The sequence below is a fragment of the Anser anser genome (genome assembly GCF_964211835.1).
Source record: "Anser anser genome assembly, chromosome: 3".
In the NCBI taxonomy this organism is placed as follows: domain Eukaryota; kingdom Metazoa; phylum Chordata; class Aves; order Anseriformes; family Anatidae; genus Anser; species Anser anser.
The window spans coordinates 38,048,629-38,063,686 of record NC_139722.1 but is presented as its reverse complement, the minus strand read 5'-3'; the positions used below and the strand labels follow the sequence as shown (position 1 = coordinate 38,063,686).

Below are 15,058 nucleotides of genomic sequence, written 5' to 3'. Positions count from 1 at the left end.
GCTGCAAGAATCAATGAAAGTCTTTAATTCCCCCCCAAAATATTTTATGTTCTCTGAACATACTGGAAAACAGCTGAACAAACGCACTATCAGTTGCCCCATTGCAGCACCAGGCATAACAACTAAGGGAAAATGTACAGAGCCTCATGAATTTTTACACAGTATGGTTCATACCCAACGAACAAGAAAGAACTAATAGCAAAGATCTGCTTTTACATTTTATCAACATAAGCTCCATATAATATAAAGTCATCAAAACATGTGCCAAAGAAAAATTCTCATTTGAGCTATTTCTCTCACAGTGCGTTGTTATTGTAGCTGTCAGTTTTCCAGTGCATTCTTTAGAAATGAAATTGCCCATGGATTGAAATCATAGTGGTTTAAGCATCAAAGAATAAAAGGCTATATTATTTATAGAGCTACAGTTTGTCATAAACCACTGTTCACATGAAAACATTAAAATAACCAATCCAATGCTATCAAAATGAGGTTCTTAAAATAAATTGCATGCAGTGGCCTTTAAAAAACATGCAGTGGCCTTTAAAAACTAAGGACAAATATCTCTTCCTATTTAAATGACTGCTTTCTTACAACTTTAATGTGCTTAGTGTATCAAAATCAGTGTAGGCAAATGCACTACCAGTATAAAACTTCTAACTGGTATTGTTCATTCCAGTCATTGTTCCCAGTCAACTGTTTCCTTATAAACTAAACCTTAAACCTAATACACATCTTTTTTATCTATTTATTCCAGCTAACACAGGGCCACAGTACAAGCAAGTACAAAGCCTTTTCTTCAGTATATTCCCAGGTATTTCATTTTATTTATTTATTTATTTATTTTGAGAGAGAGATAGACATAACCTACATCAACATTGTTAACACCTGCAACACAAACTTTCTGTATCTTTCATCAAATTTATCAACTTTCTCTGGATTTTCTTCAGAAATGGTATTTAGCAGTGGAAGGAAAAAAAAAAAGGAAGAAAAAAAAGTGACTCAAATTACAAGCTCACAATATTCTGTAACTTTGTCTACTCTGTCTGCTTTATGGTGATAGGTGTGCCCACCTTTTCTCTCTAGGAGCTATCAAAGGAAACTTTATTGATGAGGATGGCTAGTGGGACATATGTCACAAAGTAGAGAGAGGTATTTACTAAGGCTCCTAAGGGTCCATGCAGAGCAATAGGCTTTGGGGCTCTGAATCTGTAGAAACCTGTACGGGGAGCTTAGAAAGATTAGCTTGAATGGCTAAAATGACCTTTAAAGTAGAATCTCTCCATGATTTTTAAGGGAAGACTGTATCCACATTGATCTATCTTTTACAATCCTTGCTACATATTTTGAATCTTGAGACTAAATGTATGTGTATAAATATACCTAAACCACTTTCATTCTGATTTCCCATTACATTGGCCTCACATTTCTTTCACTAGTAAAAAGGAGATGATCAAGAGGAGAAAAATCCCAGTACTTAAGAGGTGTTTGTTTACACAAATTCCATTCTCCACTGTATCAATTACAGAGAAAAGTGAAATGTCAGTGTTCTGTGCTGCCATACTCCTTATCAAGCCATGTATCCAAATTTATTGCGAGTGCATTGAATTTTGAACTTTCATATTTGAGAGCTCAAAAAGAAAAAGTATTTGAAAGCTCAAGTAGATTAGCAGAAATGGCAGGATTTCTCTCTTTCCACTTTTTCTCCCAATATTTCCCATGTTAGTTTTGTATTTCTTTTGCTTCTTTCTGTTTCACACTGTTCTGGAATTCCAGTACAAGATAATCCTATGCACAAAAGAAAAACAAAAGAAAGACCGCATATGATATTGTAACTTTTGCAGATGTTACACTGTGAACTGTGAAAGCTCTATGTAAACTTCAGAAATGTCCTAACATCCAGCTGCTAACAAAATGAAAATTAAATAGCAATCTTTATTTTATACACTTGTCCAGTCCTCTTGTGATTTTGGAGAATGCAAAAAATCCACGTGTCATTCATGTTTGACCTGTTCTTACAGAAACAAATAGTAGAAGGACAAAATAAAGAAATCTGCAAAATATTCTACCTCAGACTGTACCAAGGCGCACTATTTCTTCTTGCCATTTCACCATTACAAGCTAAGGTTTGACTTGTTCACAAATAACCAGATCTTGATGTTATAACAACAGATACTCCATAGATGAAAGCAAGACACAAAATACGTATGTTCAGGGATTTTCATGAGCTGTTTTAACCATCTACGTGCTTTACAAAGTAACTAATCCTTTAGTTGTCTGTGTGAGTAAGTATTTACAGTCAAAACTAGAACTGTTAAGTTCAGGTTTCAAATGGAAACAGCATTGGTTTTGATCTGAATTTGGAACATCTTCATATTCTTACTGTATCAAACTCCTCACAATAACATAGGGTTTGGAATTATATTAAAATATTTTCATAATTAAGGGCAGAAGTAGAATACCATTTACAACATTTCAACAATTTTAATTTTAATTTTAATTTTAATGGACTAACTAATTGTAATTCTGTTAATAGCTACAGAAATAGCTCTCTGGCAGAGATGTCAATGTTAGGAAAAAAGTACAGTGATTAAATAGACAAATTACATCAGCAAATTAAGACCCTTTACAGGTTTGCCAAATAAAACTGTGGCTAGTGAAATGAGAGGCTGGATCAAGCACTGAATGCAGCAGAGCCTGGTGCAAGGGAGCCAGAGAAAACTGACGAGTCTGGGAATCTGTGCCTGAGGATATGGACAGGATTAGCAAAAGCTGATGAGGAGAACACATACCTGCTTGAGAGGAAGAGGTAGGAAATTCCCTCTTGGCTCCTCTCCCCCAGAAGAAAGAGGCCTGCTGGTAGTGTAAATCTTAGTCATACTGTTTTGGGTTAGAGGTTGCAGGGCTCTATGGATAATAGAGGAAGAGGTGCGAGGAATTAGCTTCTCTGTATATGGCCAGCATTAAATCTATGCCAGGAGGGAAAGGCCTGGGTGGCTGTTGCGGAGGGTAAGCAGGGAGTCAGGCAACCTGAGCGCCTGAAGGGAAAGAGAGCACTCCAGCAGCATGGTGCCTGGTTGTGAGAGGGTGTCATTCAGTAAAAAGTAGCCAAATTCCCACTTAATACACCAAGAACAAGTTTTACTATACTACTTTTGCCTTCAGCTGTTTGCTTATCTACCTTGAATGTCGCATGTTGCATACTCCAGTCCAGGCATCTGGAAAAATAAATGATTTGTTTTCACAGAGAATTTTTCTGAAGTTAGATCATAAACTTCTCTGGCAATTTAGCTCATGAAGATGATATATGAAGACTGATGTGTTAGGTCTCTCTGACTGGAGAAGAGATCCGATTACCTAGGGAAGAAATGGGAAAGGTTACCCCTGGTACTTAAGCAACCCTCTCTGTCTTCCATTTCTAAAAGTAGTAGAGTCTAGTGTGGAAGAGGAAGAAAGGGGGAGGAAGAGGTTTTTTTTTTAACACTGCCAGAACCTTTTTCTTTCAAACTCTCGCAACATAAGCTAAGTCCAAGAAGGGTCTTCAGGAACAAATTAGGTACCACAGAATGTTTGCAAGGGTACTAAAGGTAGTCACTGAGTAAATTAAAGATGAGGACCACCATGAAGAGCTGCAAAAGGATATAAAAAAGTATGATGGGTAATAAAACGCATGATAAAATCCAGTACAGATTACTATAAGGTGATGTTTAGGGGAAGAAACAACTTCAGCGAAGGACCCCAAGTTGACTATTACCATTTTTGTTTGAAATCATGCCACAAACACAGTTACTTCTACGAATATATCTCCTCAGTGTTGAGCAGCTGTTAAAGCAGACAGAAAGTTAGGCATTATCATGAAAGAATACAGTAAAAAATGAAAAATGGTACTACGCCACAATAAAATTAAGATGTCCGCACATCTTGAATACCTTGTGCAGTTCTCTTCATCTGTCTCAGAAATGATAGAATAAAAAAGCGAAACAGCAACAAAAAGTATGTAAAGTGTCAAACAGGTCCCATATGAGAAAACGGACAACTTATTTTGGAAAAGAGTTGATTTAGAAGAACAAGAGAAGGTTTTATAAAATCTTGAGTGGCAAGGAGATAGGATACAGACGATAGGGATTGCTTTTTCTCTGTCTTTTCCAACAGCGGAGACATTAAATGAAACTAGCAGGTGACAGGTTCAAATTAAACAGAAGAAAGTACTTTTACATGCACACATATTTAACCTGTGAACCTCCTTTCCACATAATGTTGTAGATGCTGAAAGTTCACATAAATCAAAAGTGGTTGGACAAATTCATGCAAGCAAAATCTGTTCCAGGCTTTTAATGTAAACAAATCACCTCTAACTCAAATGCATCACCCCTAAACTAAATGCATTACCTCTAACTCCGTTGGCTCCTGAGCCAGAATTCACTCAGAAGAGTATTCTGGGAAGTGTCGCTACAAAGTCTGCTAGAAGCCACTGTTTGTTTGTTTGTTTGTTGGTTTGGTTTGATTTGGTTTTTAATCTGGACTGACTGGAAGCAGAAGAATTAGAGAGCACAGTCTTCCTTACAGTAGAAGATGTGTATCAACATATTTTATACATAAGAACACCTCACTCAAAAGATGAAACAAACTGTGTAACAAGACCAGCTCTGGGCACTCTGGAAGGAGAAGCCATATCATTTTTCTGCAGAGGGCACATTAGCTGATGAGGTCTTATGAATCTTGAAGATGCAGCTCCAACAGAAGCTACCATTTGTCATATTTCTTTAAATGTGAAAATGCCCTGTATTTCTTCATCATGAATAAATGAACTCTCGGGGAACTGCCTCTGGAGCAGTTAGAGGCAGTTGGCTCTTTGCCCTTAGTAATCAGAAAGTATACTTCTCTGAGGGGTACAGGATAAGATTTCAGTTGAACGCTAGTGCTTGTTTCTTGTGCTTCCTATTGTTCACCTTCATAAGCTTCAGGAAGCTGTCTCTGCTCTTCAAATATTTAATGTGCTCAATATGCACATTTGAAGAGTGTGTTTGGAGCTAAGTGGGTCCTTGATCTGACCGTGTTCTGTTGATCTAATGCTTTTGTTTGTCTAAGTGCTTTCCTGTGTGATAGAGTCCAGAGACTTGAACTAAAGTCTGCTTTGCTCCTTATGGAGTTCCACTCCAACTTATAAAAACCTTGCAAGCTCACCCAATTTTTGGAGTACATTTGGGTCAAGCTGCAGATAGAAGAATCCTGCTCACTTATTGTCAACTTGAGCCTTCTCCTGAGGTACCTGAACTTGAAGGAACACAAAAGTACTCGTTGCCTTCCCCAACGCAGCTTCAAGCTCCAGCCCAGCTAGTTAAGCACTCTTTTGAGACATGGAAGATGTGAAAGACATCATAGAGCCATCAAGCCATACCAGGCTGAGAAGGGAGGTGAGCGCAAGTCTCCCAGTTACTTGGTAGCTGCTGTAACCACGAGGACGCTAGTGTTTACAATTCACTTCTGCTTTTGACAATGAGCCTTTGAGTAGTTCGAGACCTCCATCATTTTATCTCTGTCAATAATAAGAATTATAAAGCAAAGATTAGGGAAATCAATAAATAAATATACATACTTCAGGGGAAGTTGCCTGACCAGCCTCTTGATACATTCTTAGCTGTGTACTGCTCTTTTAACAAAATATTTTCTACTCCTCTCTGGAAGCACAGCTCCCAATAGAGTCAAGGATTGAAAAGGGAAGTGCTACCTTCTTTAGAGAGTCAGAGCAAGTACCATCACCAAGCCTCAATGCCTGCAAGGAGAAGCAAGGATTCAGACCCTATGTCTGCAGGGTAGCTCTCTCAAGAGCAGTGCAGGGATTGCCTGTGTGGTTTCTATGAGAAGATGTTTTGTTCATTTTTCAGATGAGCTGAAGTCTTCATATACTCTCCACTGATGCTGTCTGTCTCATAATCTGCATGTCTTTCCCATCCACTGAAGAGATACTGGAAGAAATCCCAGATATAGGGGTTACAACCTCTGTGCTGAAGAAGTCAATGATAAAGCTGTATTGCCCTTAATGGAAGCTAGAAATGATCCAATATTTTGGGTGGGAAGGTTTACTATTGCTTGGTCTTCCCACTTCAGTGTGGCCAGCAGCCAAGCAAAACCTTTTCTTCAAAGTTTGGAAATTTAACTAAAATGATTAGGGCTGCCAAAATGTACAGAACACAAACAATTAATAACTATCTAAGCCGTGTAATAAATATGGAATATCTGAACACTTCATATGTAAATCTTACACATCAGAAATAAATCTGCATAATTAAGATTTTAAAAATAATTTCTTTATATTTGCAATACTACACATTCTGCTGTTGATTCTGTTGAATGCTGTTGACAAAGCAATATAATTATCAAGTTAAAAACAGTTAGCAAGTGGCTTAAATCATCCACCAGTAGGTGTTTCCTACACAACTGTGAAATGACAAACATCGCCAATATAAACAAATTGAGAAAGTGTAGTATTTTAAAAAACTAGATGTCAAAATTATGGCAGTATTACTGACATTAAAATGGAAAATACAAAAGCTTGGCACTTGCAACACACCAGTTTCAAACCATCAATTAATTCCTTAATTCACTCCTATGTAATGTAGCAAAGCAATAGTCAAGATAGGATTAATGCTTACAGCATCAAGCATTTCACTTCCTGGTTAACTTCAGAATCTCTTTTTCCATTGCAAAGGCTTTTTGTCAAAAAGCCGTGAGAATTAAAAATGACCTCTTCAGCTTTATCACAAATTAATTTTGTTTGAAGTTTGAGGGAAAATCACTGTATATTATTGGAAAATGAAGAGAAGGTGCTTAAATAAAAATGTTAAGAAATAAAATATCTAATGGCCTGTTCACTGTCTATGCATGCAGTTATGCTTTTCTTAACTAGCTGAGACATGCATTGAAAACTGGGGAGATCTTGAGAAGAGTTTTCCATATTCTCTGTTCAGCTTCACCAGTGACTAAGTGTTTACCTGTGCCGGCTCACATCATCCCTGCTGCTCTGCTCCCTTTTTCTCCAACTGTAGCTTGTGGAGACAGAGAGTAAAGCTCTTAAGCATTTTGCTGAATGAAGGCCTTTCACTTTAAGCACGTTAAGGTAGGGAATGCATTGTGTTTTGCCCTCTACACCCCAAAAAAGCATCAAACATTGTCAAGGATTTTGGCCACTATTGTAACACAAATGAATTACAACCCCTTGTACAAAATCCAGGCTGAAAACCAATAAACCATGCTCTAACCCATAAGTATAGAATGTGTCTATATATTCCCTACCTGCTGGTTCCTCAGACCACTGTCACTACTGGGTCAATCACACGAAGGATCCAGCATAACTGCGGAGTGGTATGGAAGTCTGCCCCTGCACCCCTAGCGAGCTAGATCTTAGCTATACCTCCTGGCATTGTTGTTATAATTCTTAAACCACTTATTTTCTTCAATGCTGCTACAAAACACGTTACAGTCCAGGTGCTGTTATGTTCTGAAGTGGTTTTGTAAGTAGCTTTACACTCATTTGTCAAGTAAATGAACCTGGCACATTCCTTAATGCCTTTATTACTTTTTTTTTTATAACTAACTGTAAATCATTCTTCATCAGTCAAAAGTAATTATTAATGCCCTGTTGGACTTTAATCAAATATTATAACTAGTGATACCAAACCTACAGTAGGATTTCAAATCGCTACAGTTTATCAGGATCATATTGCAAAGGCTTTCTTGTCATGGGCCCAAACAAATGTCTACTTACAAAATGTCTACTTACTTGCTCTGTACCTTATCTTCCAACTGGATAACCAAAACCAAACCATACATCTCTGAACTGTCCCACTTATGCGTAAGGATAAAGGGGTCAGTGTGTACAAATGCGATTATAGAAGTCTCAGAAAGAAAATAGTTACTCATCAGAACTACCAAAGTCACTTCATGCAGCATCTAGAGCTGCCTCAGAGCTGTTGCTTTTCCAAATACTCAGCAGACCACACCCTACCCAGGCAGATCTAAAAACAACTGGTGGGTGCAGCATTGCCAGACTTCATTCATTATCGGATGCAAATAAATTTGGACTTGCTAATAACACATTGTACTGGGAAAATGCAAGAGGTCACAGGAAAACTGAAAGGAAAGGAGGGATTAGCTGGGTAGGAGGCAAGTACCTTCACTTCAGGATAGTTAGCATATAATATTTACAACCTCTTGCACATCTTTTCCTAAGAAACACAGGTACAGCTCCATATTCTGCCTTAAAAAATTCAGTGCTTTTTGAATGTTCTTGATTTCCAATCCAGCTCCTCTTGTCTGTCCAGCTTTCCTCACTCTGGTACTTTGCAGAATTAAGAAATGTGTGTTTGCAACATGCTGTACATCAAGGGCTTTTCAGATAAACAAGTGGGGCAGCAAGTAGCTGAATGACTGCTCGTGTCCACAGGCAAATTTGGTGGTGGAAGTTCAATTCCTTTTCAGGGTGTGAACTGCAAAGCTCTTCTGCCTCGAAATGGTCCTTTTAATATTTAATTTTCCTGTACTACCACTAAATTAAATTATTGCTGGCTTTCCCTCTAGCCTTTCTGCACCACTTACACATGCTGGTATACAAGCAAGCTGTTCTGGTCAGCACTGCTGCACATCGAAACAATTTTGGTTACTGTAGCTAGTGCACGCTGCATTGTTCCCATCTTTGTTATTTAAGCATATGCTAGTGATATTAGCGTGTACTTACAGAAATGGATCACTTCTGGAGATTATCAGCAGCATGTAACATTCACTCCCTCTCTCAGGGCTAGAGAAAGGACAAGCATGGTTTGTCCTGTAGGAACAAGCTACAAGACAACACAGCTGTGGGGAATGAATTAATTCTCTTGAGAGCAGTAACAGTAATGTAGTGGGTGCCGGAGTGAAAGCCAGGAATTTCTGGTCCTCCTCAGAAAAGGACTTTGAGATCCTGACTCCAGAGGAGAGCAGAGGGAAGACAAGAGTCTTGCTCCTCTTTGTCTTTGCAGCTTGTCTAAAATGGCTCAGGCTTTCAAGCTTTACTTCAGTTGGCTGAAGTAAGGCATGCCTTGTGCATTAGGTAAGGTGTGGGGGGGAGAATAATATATTAATGTTTAAAAAAGAAGGTCACACTTAAAATTAATTTTCCTTTTTCACAACAAGATGCATTAGAAAAGTGTTTGAGCGTCAGTAATGTTATTAAAATCTTTTCCTTGCCTGAAAAGCTGTCCCCCTCCAATGCACAGACATGGCAAAGTTCTTTCCTTTAATGGGACAGGACACGGCTTTAGTTGTTGCAGTACAACAAAACATAGCTTAGAGAAACACAGATACTTCAGGCTAACTGCAGCTGATGCACCACACTGTAAGCGCGTGCAACCGCACCGACTCCAGTAGAGTTAATGCAAATTACACTAGAGGGTAGAGCTTTGATTATAAAACTTCTGTGGAGTATTGTTGTGTACAGCCTGTACTGCTATGCTTTGAAACAAGGTGTAGACAATTTACACATTTGAAACATTTTGTCCCTCTCCTTCTCCTAGTTCACTGATAAGGTTACTGTGTGAATCCTTATCTTCCCAGAAAATGTTGTTTTTTCTGTTACTCTAGTGACTATATATATGTGAACCAAGTTTCTCATTGTCTTTCTGTGCAGCCCATGTGCCTCTATGTTCTTAGTTCAAAAATAATTTAGGATTTATTAGCTAGGTTTTTAGCATACTGGGAGAAATTCCCAGTTCATGATTGCTTGATAAAAAAATAATAAAGTTAAAATGTGGTCTATATACGGTTAGATTATTATTAATTTATTTTTATTACTAATTTAAGTTTTATGCAGATATATAGAGTTTATCATAATCTTAGCGTAATTACTGAGCAATGCAGATGGGATGTTGTAAATTTAGCTAATTTCAGAGTCCCCCAGTTCGGTGTAATCATCTCTCTCTTGACAGATAAATACAGCAGGAAGAACAGATAACTCCTTGATTTGAGATCCATCCTCTGACAGGAGCAAAGGACGAACGATCCTTCTTGGAGCAGATCTTTATCCTGAAAAGTGCTAGACACTGATCTTCATCCAGCAGCAAAGCATCTAAAGACTGTGATGAATGATGGCTTGAGAGCTCAGCACCTGGCAGGAGGGAGCTTGTAGTGAGCAGGAGATGAGATCACGGCTGCTAGAAATGAGCAGGCTGTTACACTGCATGGTTCAGTTAACAGGGGAAAAAAAAGGCTGAGTAGAAAGGCAGATTTAAACTCTTTACTTCATGAAGAGTCTTTTAAATATACCTTGGACTAAATCTACAGTGTCTTGGAAACTGGATTACCAGCCCATTTGAGAGAAATTATTTTGAGATGTTAGATATTTTCAGAAAGCACAGGGAAGGCTCGTCATGCTACAAACTGGTACGAATGCCACCTATGGGTGTAAAGGAGAAGATTCAGAAGCTACAGCTATAGCCATGCTGTACCTGAACCCCAAATGAAACACTAGACCTGTCACAGACTGTTGAGGAGTTTGGGGTGCAAAGGGAGAGCATTTGGAAATGCTCTGCAAATTCCCTGCAAAGCTGGCAAGAGCTGTAGAGCCAGTTAAGGGGTTAAGACAACTGATAATAGCTTTAGGACGTAAATATAGTTAACATGCTAAAGCTAGTATGATGAGATTTATGAGTCACCAGAAAGAAATTATACAGAAACATGAGATTTACAGTTGTAGAGTGGAACCATGAGAGCAGGTAAAGGATATATAGATCATTCACGATATTTTTCATATATAAAACATGACATAGTTTCTTTAAAAATACATTACAGTAGTTTCCATGAAGAAAAAAAAAATGTGGGCAAAGGAAACAAAGTAGAAACTGAAGCAATGGCTGAGACAGCATTTCCATTTTCATTATTTTAAACTTCAAAAATAAATTCTAGCATTAAGTGTCTCATGATTGTTAGACCAGAAAATCATTTACTTTTTTTTGAAAGCCATAACTGAATACAAAAAGTGTTCCTGGATATTAAAGAGAGTGAGTTACGGCTTTCTGCATTCAGATACATTCAAATAATTTGGCTTTCTAAACTCTAAACATGTCTCATTGTATATAACCCTCAGTAAGGAATGTGTGCTTTGGTGCATATGAAAATATTGGTTGAGACACAAAGACGTTTGATATACTGCACATGCACCATTCATTTATTTTCCCTGACAATTTGCATGCATAGCTTTTGGGTTATCCAAATATAAACTTGCACATACCCTGAGAGTTTGGAAGGTTCACACCCTTTTTTATAATCCAGGCAACCTTTCTTCCCTGCACATTCCCATTAGGCCTCCGTGCAGTGCTTGCCAGAAGACTGAAGCTCAGCAGGTGTGGTCTTTCTGTAAATTTTTCCCAGTGGAAGTCTAATGGGAACCTCTTGCACGTATAAAATTATAATACTCACCCAAATGTTTGCTGGATTGGGACCTTGCTTTGAAAACTATGGGGTGGGGACTATGTCTTCTAGTTTACACCAGCATGTCCTGATTCCAGATCACAGTCCTACGTGCCACAAAACCAAACAAAGGCAACAATAACAACAAAAATGAATAGTCATCAAAATATTCCCTATGAAATCTGCTAGATCATTTAAAGGCCCAGTTCTAGAAGGGCTCATTTTGTAAAACAGGAGAAATTCTTGGTGCTCAGCACTTTGTATGATGGGCAGTTTTTTATTTGACATGTTGTTTTGCAAAGTGACAGTAGAAATGTGCAGCTACAAGTTTCCAGATAGATGACAAAAAGATTGTTCACTTGGCCTTTAGAAAATACTTTGGAGATTAAATGTTACGCAAAGGCTATCTGTTACTGAAACGTGCTTTCATTGCATCTTTGTCTTGTCAGATTCATTATGACATATAAATTGCAGCGGTGCTCTCATGATATGGAGATTAAGTTTCTGACAGCTTCTGTTTCTGACCCAACTGCAAAATATTCTTATGGATGTTACTAAGCATACAAAAACATCTCATGAGAGCAAACACTTTAAACCATTTGAATTCTTTATAAGAGAAACTGTTTAAAGAAGACTTAACATTTCATGATGTGGGGAAGATATGCTCCTTCCCTATGAATGAACAGCTTTCTCAAAGCCCCAAGTCTAGACTTACTGCATGGCCAAAAAAATGGTTCTTATAACAAACAATTCTTTTCTGGATCCAGTTCTAAAGCACGCACAGTGTTTTGACTCAGAACAAATATATTTCTCAAAACTCACTTTTGAGGCACAGATGATCAGAGAATTTAAAGCAAGTATGTATGTAGTATACCTTCATTTATAGTTATACTATAGGAAAAGTCCATAATCAAATAGAATTGTAAGAATTACAGAGAATGATGCTGCCTACTCAGTTACCTCTTTTATGAATGCACTGTGAAGACCCCGACTTTCTGCCTTCTGCAGAACTCCTTTCCAGTCCACATAAATTTCACCAGCTAACCTGTCTGTATTGCACAGTGAAAAAAAAATAGGTTTGGGGACTTTTGCACTGGAAGTAATTCATTGTTTCACTCTTGTGACAAAGTGGGAAGAAAACAAAAACAACAACAACAAAAAATTAGGTGACTGTTTTAGGGGACTAGATTTCTCTTTAACATATGTCAATGGTACCACCTATATCCCTTTTTGGTGTCCACATGTCCAAATCCACCACCTGGACTCTGCAGTACCAAGGGCAAGTACATACTAAACTTTGTATGTCTACATTAATATTTTTCAGCATCTCAGCTATCCCATGATTTCTGGGAACATGGCCCACATTCATTTTGCCACATTAACTGGAATTGCTTTAGAACCGGTATGCACTGCAGGAACTCCTTTGGCCTTCCTCATCCATTATGTAGCTGTAATTTAAGACATTTGTAAAAACTCTTTGTGTTAAACTTTTTTATTTGATTCTTTCCATTTCTGCTAAGGTGTAAACCAGCAAACTCTGTTATGAGCTCCTTCTACTTAAGCAGAATACAGCAGGATCACTTTGTTATACTGACTTTAAAAGCCTTGTTTATTTGTAAGGGCCTGAGCAGCTATTTATTGCATGGGTAAGTTGCCACTGTGCTCCAAATTATAGCTGTGGACATCTAACTTACATACATCTTCTGCAATCCAGTTTAGTGTTGGCCAATCGATCACCAAAACTGTTGTGGCAACAGAGGTTTTGTGGTTTGACCAGAGATCATGGGCATCAAAAGTACGATGATTTCTGTATGTCAGAGGATGGGGAGCTCACACTTTGTAGGGAACAACAGTAATACTTGTACCCATAGTTCAGGCACCACAAGTAATGGCACCTGCAGCTTTTTTTTTTTGCCATCAGGGCAAATTCATGAGAACTGTTCCAAGAATTACAGAAAAGATACATGATGTCAGGATTACGAGAAAAATCTTGTCTTTTCTACTCACAAAGCTATGTCCTTATCGTCAGAGAGCTTGGCAAAAGAGAGTCTATATGCTCACAGCTACAGGAGGGAGGTGGCGTGAGATGCCGTTTCAAAAGTCCTCGCAATACCAAGTGACTGGGTAATGAAATGGCAGATTAAATATTTAATCCCAGTATTATACACACAAACAATGAATTATTCTAATTTACTTAAGACCACTTAGGAAAGAGGCCACAGAGTCACCAAAGATTGGCACAGACTTTTAGAGGCAGTAAGGAAAGCAAATAGAGTTTCAGAAATTACCTATGCATAAAAACTGGAAAATAAAGAGAGAATATCAATGTGACATTAAGTCATACATAGTACTCTTGCATTTTGGATACTGTTTGAATTACTGGTCATCTTAACCACAAAGATTTTTAGCATAGGTAATAGGTGTTGAGTATTTATCATTTCTCATACTACAGAAGTAGGAGTTACCCAAAAAATATCTGGCAAGAGCTGAGAACATATAACATTTTCAAACGTTACATTTTCAAACAATACATTGTTAATTATGAAACACAGCTCACCAGGATGTTGTATAAACCAAAGCATAGGGATTCAAAAAAGAAACAGACAAAATCTGTGGCTGTTAGTTGTAGTAATGTGCTCGTAAACTCTGGCTCAGGAAGTCCCCAGTCCCTGTAATTTATTGGCAAAAACTTCAGCACTACTTCTGTTGTTCTCTTTCTCCTAGCAGTGCCTTCCTTCTGAAAAATGCTGCAGCACAGGCTGCAAGGGCTATATGGAGGTGGAATTTACTGAAAATAAATAGCATTCTGTTTTTAATGGGGATTGAGAGGTTTTGAGTAGTGACATATGTGAAATCCATGGTGTGAACATTCCCTAAAGAATTATGAGGACTTTACAACCAGTAATAGTAGGATAGGGTCACAAGTAGTGGTATGTAGCTTTATTTAGACATACTGTTCTCTCCTGCTAGGATTAAACCATTGTAGGACTGTTTATTTATTTATTATTTATTTTTAACATAAACAGTCCTAGATGCGTAATGTTTTTCTTTGAGAAGTCTCTTCTTGCTTCTTGTGAGTACAAATCAATAAACACAAACTTAAGCAAGAAGATATCTGATTATTTGCCAGGCAAGATATCTGGTGCTACACAGTGAAGTTATTATCAGACCATTCCATGTACTCTACCTAGAATTTCCCATTGAGTCATATTTCTCCCTAGAGCTCATTTATAGCACAAATTTATTTAATTTTTTCAGTAATGTTTCCTGAAATAAATAAACTGTACCCTTCAACTGTTCCTTGCAGTTAATTATGTTAACTGGGACAGCTATTCTTCAGACATTTTATAAAACACTGAAACTCTCATCTGAACTAGGCCACTAACTAATTGCTATGCACAGGCAACAACACCACATTATTTCTGAAACCCTGTCATCATTGTCCTGTAACTGAAAACCCACAGTAATGGTGAATTATCTCGTGCAGGACTAGTTTAAATCACAACAATTGCTGCTTCAACAAATTCTCTGTTATTTCCTTCCTTTGTCATGTCAGAAAGTAATACCAGATATCTTACAAATTAAGTTTCAGCAGAAGTAGTCTTAACATTTTAAAAGGACA

General features: G+C 37.8%; 2 long non-coding RNA genes across 2 annotated transcripts; one reads left to right on the top strand and one right to left on the bottom strand.

Moving 5' to 3' along the window:
* Nucleotides 1–694: 694 nt before the first annotated feature.
* On the bottom strand, nucleotides 695–8,866 carry LOC310897820. Its single transcript, XR_014582613.1, has 4 exons — nucleotides 8,732–8,866; nucleotides 3,179–3,354; nucleotides 2,790–2,904; nucleotides 695–1,785 (listed from the first exon to the last, which is right to left on the bottom strand). It is a non-coding gene; the product is annotated as an uncharacterized lncRNA (long non-coding RNA).
* Nucleotides 8,867–8,893: 27 nt separating this feature from the next.
* Nucleotides 8,894–11,235, top strand: LOC310897821. Its single transcript, XR_014582614.1, has 2 exons — nucleotides 8,894–9,082; nucleotides 9,957–11,235. It is a non-coding gene; the product is annotated as an uncharacterized lncRNA (long non-coding RNA).
* The last annotated feature ends 3,823 nt before the right edge of the window (nucleotides 11,236–15,058 follow it).